We start from the raw sequence: 10,256 nt of genomic DNA on the forward strand, positions 1-10,256 counted from the left end.
AGCCTGTTCCCTTTCCTAACCACCACTTTCCTTTTGTGTGAAGTTTGTCTGAAAAGTAAAGGTTTTGGACATGTTTTCAGTCTGAAGTAAATTCCCTTTCTTTCCAATCAAGACAAACAACAGCCCCAAATCCTCCTGGCTCAGTATTAAGCCACTGACTGACTGGTTTTCCTTGCAGGATCAAAGCAAAGTCCCAAATGTCCTTCCTATTCCTCAAGCTACACAGAGAACCTCCTGCTCCCCTTTCTTCTGGCTGCAAGAAAGAGAAGCTCCAAGCATCTTTTCCAAGGGTTTGTTGACAATGGTCTCAGGAAGGTTCTTCTCAGCTGATCTTTCATCCTCCTTCAAGAAGCCAAATAAACCCTGGTGCTGGCTACAGGAATGTTCCCATTAGAGAAATTTTTGTACTGACCTGATAACAATTTTGGGAGGAGTGAGCTCTGTGTTTTGAAAAGCCAAATGAATGAAGTGAGGCTTTGACCATCCACCAAGCAGTCTGTTGGCCTCTACTTTACACAAGACAGCACAAGTACATTTTAAAGCAGGCAGAAGTATTTCATGGGGCTGTGCAATGGGAAGCCCAGGTCAGGTATGAAGCAATTCTCCAAGCAGAGCTGTAAGTTTCAAGTATATTGTAACAACGACATATGTGAAATATATATGTGTATATATATGTATATATACATTACAGACTGAGAGGCTTAAAGAATTTTCCTAACAGGTCTCCAGCAGTTTGTTGAGGTAACATAATGTTTGTAATCTTTTTGCTGATAGTGAAGTCAAAACTGCAGTACCCGAGTGTTTCAGGATAACTTTAAGATCCAAGATATGGAGGTATTTTAGAAGTGTTTAACAGTGCCTTTACCACTCTGTTAGCCACATTTGTGAATTGCTCTAATCGCAGCTTTCAGAGGACCATGTGTATCCATCCTGCTGGTGTAAACCCCTCAGCTCACTGAGGATTTAGCAAACAGTGTATGGGAGCTTAAAGGAAAAAAACCTGTTTTTACAAAAAGAGACCATGTGTGGGTGTCTAAAACCAAAAGGAGTCTTGAGAAACATTGGGAACAGACATTAGCTACTTACATTTTCATACTGCTTCAAGTTATTAGCCAGGTACAAAGGATGGCATTCAGAAGAAAAGATGGTAGGATAAAAAGGTTGTTGACCTTTCTACCCAAAGAATTACAGAAAATCAATACCAAACATAGCATATTTCACATGACTGGAAAAAATATAGGTGTGGAAGGAAAAGATTGTTGGTAAAATGGTTGGCATTGGCCTACTCAAGTCAAAAGCTTTTGGAAGTGATTTAAATCTATGTCATTTAGATATTAGGCATTGCTGGAAGAAAATAAAAGCAATAAAAGTCTTAACATGCTCCTCTCCAGAAACATTGTGGTTTGATTTTTCCTATAAAACATTAGTTTAGGTTTTACAAAGTTGGTAATTAAATGTTTACAAATACACTGCCCTTATACCTGGAGTGGCAGCAACAGTGAGATTCCCTTTCAAACTGTACTTATGAGTAAGAACAGAATGTATTCAGTTTGACCTTTCAGAGGGAAATAAGAAAACTTGTGCTGATTCAGTCTGAACATCCAAGGCTACACAATCAGACAAATCATAGGAAAACATATCCTGATAAGACTAACTTATTTAATATGCGTTTGAATGAGCCAGTATCTTAAGTTGCTCCCAGTTTGAAATATCTAGAGACTACCACACTTTACCACAGTCATCTCTACATGGTTAAACTTCTTGTATGATTGCAAGGAAGTGTCAGGACACAAGTCTGTGGAGACCTTCTCTGTAACCCTGCAACCCCCACCTCAGAAGGATATCCTGCTTGTTTTCACTGTCTGTGAAAGTACTTAGGCCACAGTCAGTAAAAATACAATTACATTTGAAATCAAATCAAACCAAATAAGATGCATCTCATGTTGTTTCATAAAAAATGGAGAACCCATTATTCTTCTCCTTTTTGAAAAGGTGAGAGGTAGTGGTTCCATCCTTTCACTCAACCAGGAATGAATGATGTGTTTGAATTTCCTTCTTGTGAGAAGGAAAATTGTGAGAGTGAGAAAGCAAACCTATGTGTGACAGAAGAGCTTCCAAGGAGTGTCTCTCTGTATCTAACCCGGGTCACTAGCCTGTCTTGTATTCCAATGGCTAGAACAGTATTTTGACACGTGTTCCAAGGGCTGGATATTAAACAGCCAAAGAGTAAAATATAACTCCAGAATCATCTGCTAAATTTACTAAATGATGAATTACAGGAGAGAGACAGAAAAAATCTTCTCTTTGCCTGATCTTCATGGAGTCAGAATTCTGATGCCTACCAACACTTCATTCTGACAGAGCGTAATTCTTTAGGTTGGGGGTTTTAGGGAGAATTTTTTTTTGTTCTGAACTTTTTCTCTTTTCATTCTGACAATTTGTGTCCAAGAAAGAAGACCAGAAATCATGTAGGCAGGAATAGAAACCAAGGATATGTAAGTGATTTGTAATGATGTGATTTCCCACATGAAATGTAAAAGGCTGTGGAAAGGCCTGGTCATTCTTTGCATTGTATCTAGTTTTGCATTAGATCCTTGTAAGGACAACAGAAATGACTGTTGCTGGTTGTGGCTACTGCAGATGTGGACCACCATGACCAGCACCGGCTTCACTGGTGGTGTTAATCAGATTATAAGGCACTGATAACCATTCTTTAGCTTCTCCAGGCAGCTCATATTTCAAAGGAGCAAAACCTTCTGGCCAGATAACTATAGGAAGAATTCCTGTTTTGCTTATTTTTTCAGTCCAACATGGTCTTAGGATCCCTTAATAGCTATCATCATGTGTTACATGTGTTACTGTAGACTTCCCACTTGCACATTGTGACCCTACCAGAGAGTTTTGGCAGATGAATCAGGCCCTTGGCATCCATGCCTGAGGAAGCCAAACCACCTTGTCCTTCCTGTATCCATGAGATGCAGCTCCTACAAGGGCTCCTACATGCAGATATCTAAGTACAATATCCTGTTCCAGAGCTGAGCTCCACCCAGCAGGTCTAGGAGAATACAGCAGACATGAGAAGCAGGTGAGGAGAGGCTCGCATTTTTTGCACAATCTGAGATTGTGGTTTCAACACACTGGAAGTCTAATCATGTTTAGAATCTTCGGAGATTTAACAGAAGAAGCCCCAAAAATATCTCATGAGAGGAACAGTAAATTTTTAGGAGAAGATTTCTGCTAAAGTGGAGGGAGCTAGAAGAAGTTTATTTGAATATTATGTGAGTAATGAGGGCAGGAGTTCTCCCAGCAGTACCAGCTGAGGTGGTATTTCCTACCATAGATGAATTACCTACCCATAGAAGGTGCAAATCAGAATAGGCACAGCATGGTTCAGGAGGCCAGGTTTTCAGCAGATTACATGCTAATCCTCGTTTTCCATGGCAAGGAAATAGCTAATCTCTTGGTACAAAGACAGAATATGAGGTTGAGGATGGGAATGACATGAAGGGAGATAGTGAGAAATGGTTCCCTTAGTGCTCTGGAGGCCTCTGGAGGAAATACAGGAAAGGTCATTAGAGAATCACAGGTGGTTGCCTGCCCTGGATCCCCCTGGAAGTACAATGCATTCAGCTGGAGCCACTATGGAGCCTCTTCAGATCACAGCCCAGAAAACTGCAGCTGGGGCCACAAACCCCCTGTGGGCATCCCAGAAGTTTTAGGAGACTTTGAGGTGGACACTGAACCCTGTGATCTCTCTCCTAGATGAAGCAGAACCCTACAGGGATACAACAATACAGCGGGCTCTTCTCTGTGATGCCAGGCAATAGAAGAAGAGGCAACAGCAAGAAACTGATGCACAGGAAGCTCTGCCTGCACTGGTGGAAGAACTTTACTGTGCAGGTGACTGGAGATATTCAAGACCCATCTGGGGACTTTGTTTAAGCAAGGAGGTTGAACCAGATGACCCACTGTCCTTCCAACCTAACAGACCCTGTGATTTTGTGACTCCGATTCTGTAAAGTGCAGGTTGGCATTTCCCTGTAGGGGAAATAAGACTGTTCAGACTGCTCCCCACACCATCACTCAAGACTGGATTGCATATTCCTCTCCTTTCTGAAGATCATCTTAAAATCATTCCACTTCAAGTCTGTAGCATTGTGGGGGTCACACCACACCGGGTAACCTCCAGGTGGGACGTTTGAGACACATTGTTATATCCATTTATTCATGGACAAACATGCTCCATTATGGATCACCTGACATGCAGGGTCAGTAACTGCAGTGACCCCCACTCCCAGTGTCACACAAGGGAGCTGCAGCTCATCCCATGTCTGAGGAGAGGCTGGCACAAAGCAGGGAACAGACACCCTGCTGATGTTCAGGATACTGCCGTGCAGCAGCAGCGCTTCCATGAGCTGCTGGTGGCAGACAAGAAGGGAGCAGTGACCCTGCTGCTGCAGGGTCACTCAGAGGAAGGTACAAACTGAGTGTTGTGGGGCTGATGAGCTGTTGCCAAAGCTCTCTGGGGAAGTTCTGCACCTGTCATTCAAACAGGGACAGTGTCACACACACCTGTGTTCATTGGCAGGGCTGGAGCAGGAATGAGGGCACCATGCATGCCAAGAACAGTCTGGGGAGGACTCTGACCTGAAATTTTCGTGCAGAGAACAGCGGTGCTCTCACTAGTTTTAAGACAGCCCTTAACTACCTAAATGAGGGTGACACTTTCCAAGATGGCTCTGCAGAGCCAGCAGTAAGGAGACCTATTCTGCATTCACATCAGTTTCAGGGACACAGGTTTATTTTAGCCTGGTGCATAATCCTGAGGTGCAGTTCCTTGTCTTACTCACCAATTGTTCACTGCCAGGCATTCCATGGTAATTTGTACATCGAGTGGCAATCTCCCAAAGATCCTTTGTCACAGGTAAATCAGGTTATTACTGTGATACATTAACGTAACAGCTTATAAATTCCAGTTTGTATTTACTACATTAAACCATTGTGCAATAATATAGAAAAGGAACACTTTTGAGATTAAACATGCAAAAATATGATATTGCCTACTATTGCAGGGGTTTTTTTATTTCCCATATTTGCATGTTTATACAATGCTCCAGGTAAATGCTGCCCCATATATTTCTTTTAATCAATGCCATATTATCAGGGCATGCAATATAATAAACAGATCTGTTAAAGCACCAGTGATGTCTCTATTGGCAGGCTTATAAAAGAGCTCGGTGACCTTGGTTAATTAGCCATGTAATAAACCAGAACTGAAAGAGCCTATTCCCACAAACCACAGCACAGCACCCCTCCACCCCCCGCCTGCCAGAGGGGCTCTGAATGGGAAGTCAGCAGACGCTATGCAAAGTGCAGCCACTTAGCCCTAGAGCCCTTTGGAATGTATGCAAAGATTCACAAAGACATTTCCTTCCAGCCACTGATTTAAGAAACATTCTCTAAAACAAAAAGATAAGTTTTCTGAATACTTATTTTATTGGTCAGTACTGTTTAAGTTGTGTTTGGATAATTCTGTATCTTCTTGAAACCTCACGACACTTGTGTTGAAAAAAAACTTTAAAACTCTTCCATTTCAGACATGTTTTCTATGAATTCTCTGAATCGTTTTGTTGCTTATTTTAAAAAGAAAAAAAAATTCAACCCCTCTGGTAATTAATAGCTATTGAATTGAATATGTTTAATTTTTTGAGTGGAATTTATTTTGCATCCATACAGAGCAGATCTCTTAAATTGTAAACCATAATCAATAAATTATATGGAAAACAGGGTTACATGTATTTCTGTTACTCACCTGATTTCATGAAAAAGCACACCTAAAAATTTAGACCTGTATCATAAAAATAAAATTGTTGACCTTTTATCTGAGCCCAAGCAGTAAAATGGATACAAATTTTTAGCAGATTCTTTGACTTTATCCTACCAAACTCTTAAGAAATACAATCTTTTGTAAGTACAAGCAAGATTCACAGTTTTAAATTTCACCCAAATGTTAGTTCATAACAAGCATAACCACAATCAATCACAGAGCCACAAAGTTAGGCTTTTCTTCTGCAAGTGCAACAGTTTTTCTGATTGCTATAGGAGTTAGCTCTTTTTGAAGTAAACATATGTGAAGTCCATGACTGCTATCCTTTCATGGCGTGCCCCTGAGCTCTGGCAGAGCACAGAAACAAAGAAAAAAACCCAAATCCCTAGCAGAAGCTAACATTGTTTTTCAGCTGTCACTTCCATACAGGATAGGGATTTTCAATTCTCAAAAACAAAAACAAAAACAAAAACAAAAACAAAAACAAGCAAAATCAGCATCAGCTATTTCTTTAAATAAACTCTTTTTTTTTTCTCCAGAATGCTTTTTATTTTCCTAGTGGACTTGAAATTTGTGGTATTCCAATGCAGTGAAACTAATGAATATCACTCTGGTTTTAAAGCCTATACAGCTGTTCATCCATTCAGGATTGTTTTAGCTGCAGTCGTTTCTTTCAGGACTGCAGATCACAGTCAATTAACATGAACAGAGTTTCACTGGCTCTGCCAAAGAGTCCCCACTATTCTGGGGAAGTTTCAGAATATCAAAGGCAACAACATCTTCAACAAATCTGAGATTACAGCTAGTTGATAGCAGAGTATCCAACAGGAACCTTTTTTCCCTTGATATTATTTTTTGTTGGATCCCAGAGTGAAGTGGGAGATGTATTTTAGGCAAAGCATATTTTTTAACTCATTCTCTGAGTTTTCTAATGTGATCTAAGAGATGTCTGGAATGTATCTGAAGGCTCAGGAAGCTGCACAACTGCATGGCTCAGCAGCTCATTTAACAGACAATGTGTGTGTGTGTTTGTTCACATTCATAAAATTGAAATTTTTATCCACGTTCTATAAATACAAATGTTAGTACTCACACAAGACTGTGAGCAATGCCAATGAATTCCAATAAGACTGCATAAACAGCTCAGCATCAGACACTGCAGCTGAATTTTCCAGTCAGTATCCATCTCCAAGGGTGACCACAGGGATACCAAAAAAGCTAAACTGAATTGGGAGAGGGGTAAGTATACATGCAGATAAAAGGGGCCATTATAATTTAAGGTGAAGTTGCAGAAAATAACAGCAAGCACACAAAAGAGAAGAGAACAGGGAACTGTGAGTTGGTTGCTCTCAGATCTGGATATCGTACACACTTCTGCAAGACAAACCTATGGGACCCTTCCCAGAAACAAAGATGGGTACAGGTTTATGACTTGGTAGAACTGGGACTCTCACTATTTAAAACTGTTACACTGCATAAAGTTTCTTGTTGGTATGGCAATCCCACTGAGAAGACTCAGTAGGCACTGAAAATACAGGTGTGTACTGTAATCTCCTCTGGAGGCTCCTCTGGCAGCCTCTGCTCCTACCACATCTCACATGCCAGTGCAACCAGACTGAGGGCTGAGGACAGGAGTGGTACATCCTCAGCCTGTGATTTGGGGCATAGGGACCTGGGCTGGAGGTGTCCCAGATCAGTCCAGCTGCATGAACAGGGAAATCCCAAGGGCAGCTCTCCAGAGGCCGACTCACTTCCCATAGACAATTGCCACTGCTGCACAATCACACACCCAGCAGCTCACTTTCCTGACTGCCAAAAGCGTGTGCTCCAGAGGAGAAAAGTTTGGAAATACCAGCTGCTGCTGCTGCTCTCTGATTTCCAGCTGCTTGAGGCCTGCAGTTGCTAAGGCTGGAGGAGGATGCCCTCCTCTGGCTACGCGCGTTCCCTTTTCACCAAGCCTCGGAGCCTGAAGAGAAATCACTTTGAACACTGAGGCGGGGAGCTGGAGGCAATTACTTGTGATTGATAGCACTAAATATGAAACCGCATGTACCTCATCCATGAAGCATGGAATCAGCAGCATATTGTTAGTGGGGGAGATGAATGGGGCTTGAGATAACCTTGGCAAATTAGGCATATGTTAGCATTAAGCTTTGTCAGTAAGCAGGCTATAAATTACAGACATATTGTAACTCCATAAACTCATCTAATGAATTGAATGACAGTGGTAATTTAAGGCAGAATGGAACTGTTTAACCCTTTTAAGAATTTAGCTTTATTTCTATATTACACAACAATCCAAACTGTACTAAAAGGTTGGTATTTCATATATACTGCAAAATACCGTAACGGTAACAGGGAAACAATTATTCCATGTCTCATGTATGTTTTAACAAACAGCTGGCAATCTGCAAATTATTTCACTTGTAAGTTGGTTTAAAAAGAATGGGAAAAGAATGGAATAGCTGGGGTGAGTTTCTTGAACGTTCCCGTACTTTGTCATTATTTTTCCATATGATCAAGCTAAATATATTGAAGCTATAGGACACAGCATGCTGTCATTTCTGGACTACTATTGAACTCCTCAGGAGGTGTTATAAGACACAAGGCTAAAGGGCAGGTGACTTTAGTCATAAGAGAAGTGCAGTAATCCCCTCAAAATGCATGGCCTGCAGTGTCTTATTGCTATTCTGAAATGGCAGTTATAAATAAATATAAGAGGAGAAAGTCAGTCTCCTGCATTTACCGGCTGCTATTGACAGACTTATGCCATCAGTGACAGCTAATCCAGGTTTCTGAAGCCATTTTCCATCTTACTGTGTATTTCAGACAAAGTAATACTTGAAAATCACTGGCACACCAATGGCACAAAAGGGCTTAAAATCTAAACCAGAAAATTTACTACAATATTTTATTAATTAAAATGTGTTGATATAATAAAAAATACTTTTACTTTTATTCAGTAGAGCAACTGAAGAAATGAGCATATAAATTATGCCATAGCTTTAGTCCACTTCTGAGGAAATTTTAGGAAAGCATGTTTCTTCACACACTTAAGGCAATTGATCTTGGCACTCATACAAATCATGGGAAAATTTCTTATCAGACCTTTGTAGAATATTTGCTTGTATGCCCATTTTTCCCTTTAAGAAAGACACAGTATATGAATCACACAGGGACAGTCCTGTGAGATGTAAGGGTGGAAGGGACCCTGGGTGGATGGGATGGTAAGCAGAAAGTGAAATCCTGAACACATGTAATTTTATATTATGTAAATGAGCAATACATCCCATGCTCACCCAAGACAATAAAGACATATAAGAATTAAAATCATAGACTTAGTGATAATTTGATGTGTAAAAAGGAGGAAAAAGTATAGTTACAGATATTTATTGTGTGTTTGCAGTTAACACATATTTCTGTTTAGAAAAGGATTCTGTTTACCCCAGCCTGAGGAAACACAGGCGTTTTGCTAGTCCTGCTTTGGCTAATGAAGGAACAAAGCCTCCATAGGACTTACCTGGAGTTTTGCAAGGAGTCTGCAGAAAAGCCAGGAGGAGACCCAGCCCTCATCAGTCCCCTTCTTTTAACACACTGGTGTCGACACCATGCCTGGAAATATGTCTGAGATCAAAGAGAAGCTTACTGTTGTCAAGAGCCACAACAGAGTAAATTCAGGAGTGCTTGCATGACATGGGAAATTCACAGCCCAGGCATGGAAGGAAAGAAGCTCTTTCACACTTTTGCATTTTCTGTTGAGCAATGTTGTGTTTTACAATTGTTGTATATTGGTGAAACTTTGTGAATGCTTAAATAATGACATAGTGAGAGTTCTGTAGAGTTTTTTGGTCCAAATCTGACCTCTGAATAAAATTGGTTCTTCATTCCAGAAAAGATTACTGTGACCTTTACTACTCCATTTTCCTAATGGTTTCTTCACTACAATAACAAAATTGAATGACTATCTCAGCCATCTCTAATATTTGGAATTAAATTTACCTAGTGCAAATCAATAAAGTAGAAATCAAAACTAAAAGCCTGGGATTATTTTAGCAATACTCTGTGTGTAATACAACTTTGCATTTAACCTCTGGACTAAATGGTGACTCCATAACTAGGTCAGTCACTGAGCACATGCTTTACATATTTCAGTGGAATCAAACTGTTCAGATCAGCAATGATTAATGAAAAGATCTGCCAAAAGTGATTTAGAGAAAAGATGTCTACTCAGTCCTTTGTTGTTAGGCCATCAAGACAGAAGATGTGCTTCAGGTACATATGAAATGGTCCTTTGCATGGAAAATAGGGTGATTTTTTGTTGTTTTGGCTGCATGATGATTACATGGCTTGGTTCTTGTGGGGGCACATGCATGGGGGAAGGAATCCCCATCCCAGCACTGCCAACAGAATGTAGGTTAGGACTGCAGTC

Source organism: Parus major, chromosome 1 (genome assembly GCF_001522545.3).
Source record: "Parus major isolate Abel chromosome 1, Parus_major1.1, whole genome shotgun sequence".
NCBI lineage: Eukaryota > Metazoa > Chordata > Aves > Passeriformes > Paridae > Parus > Parus major.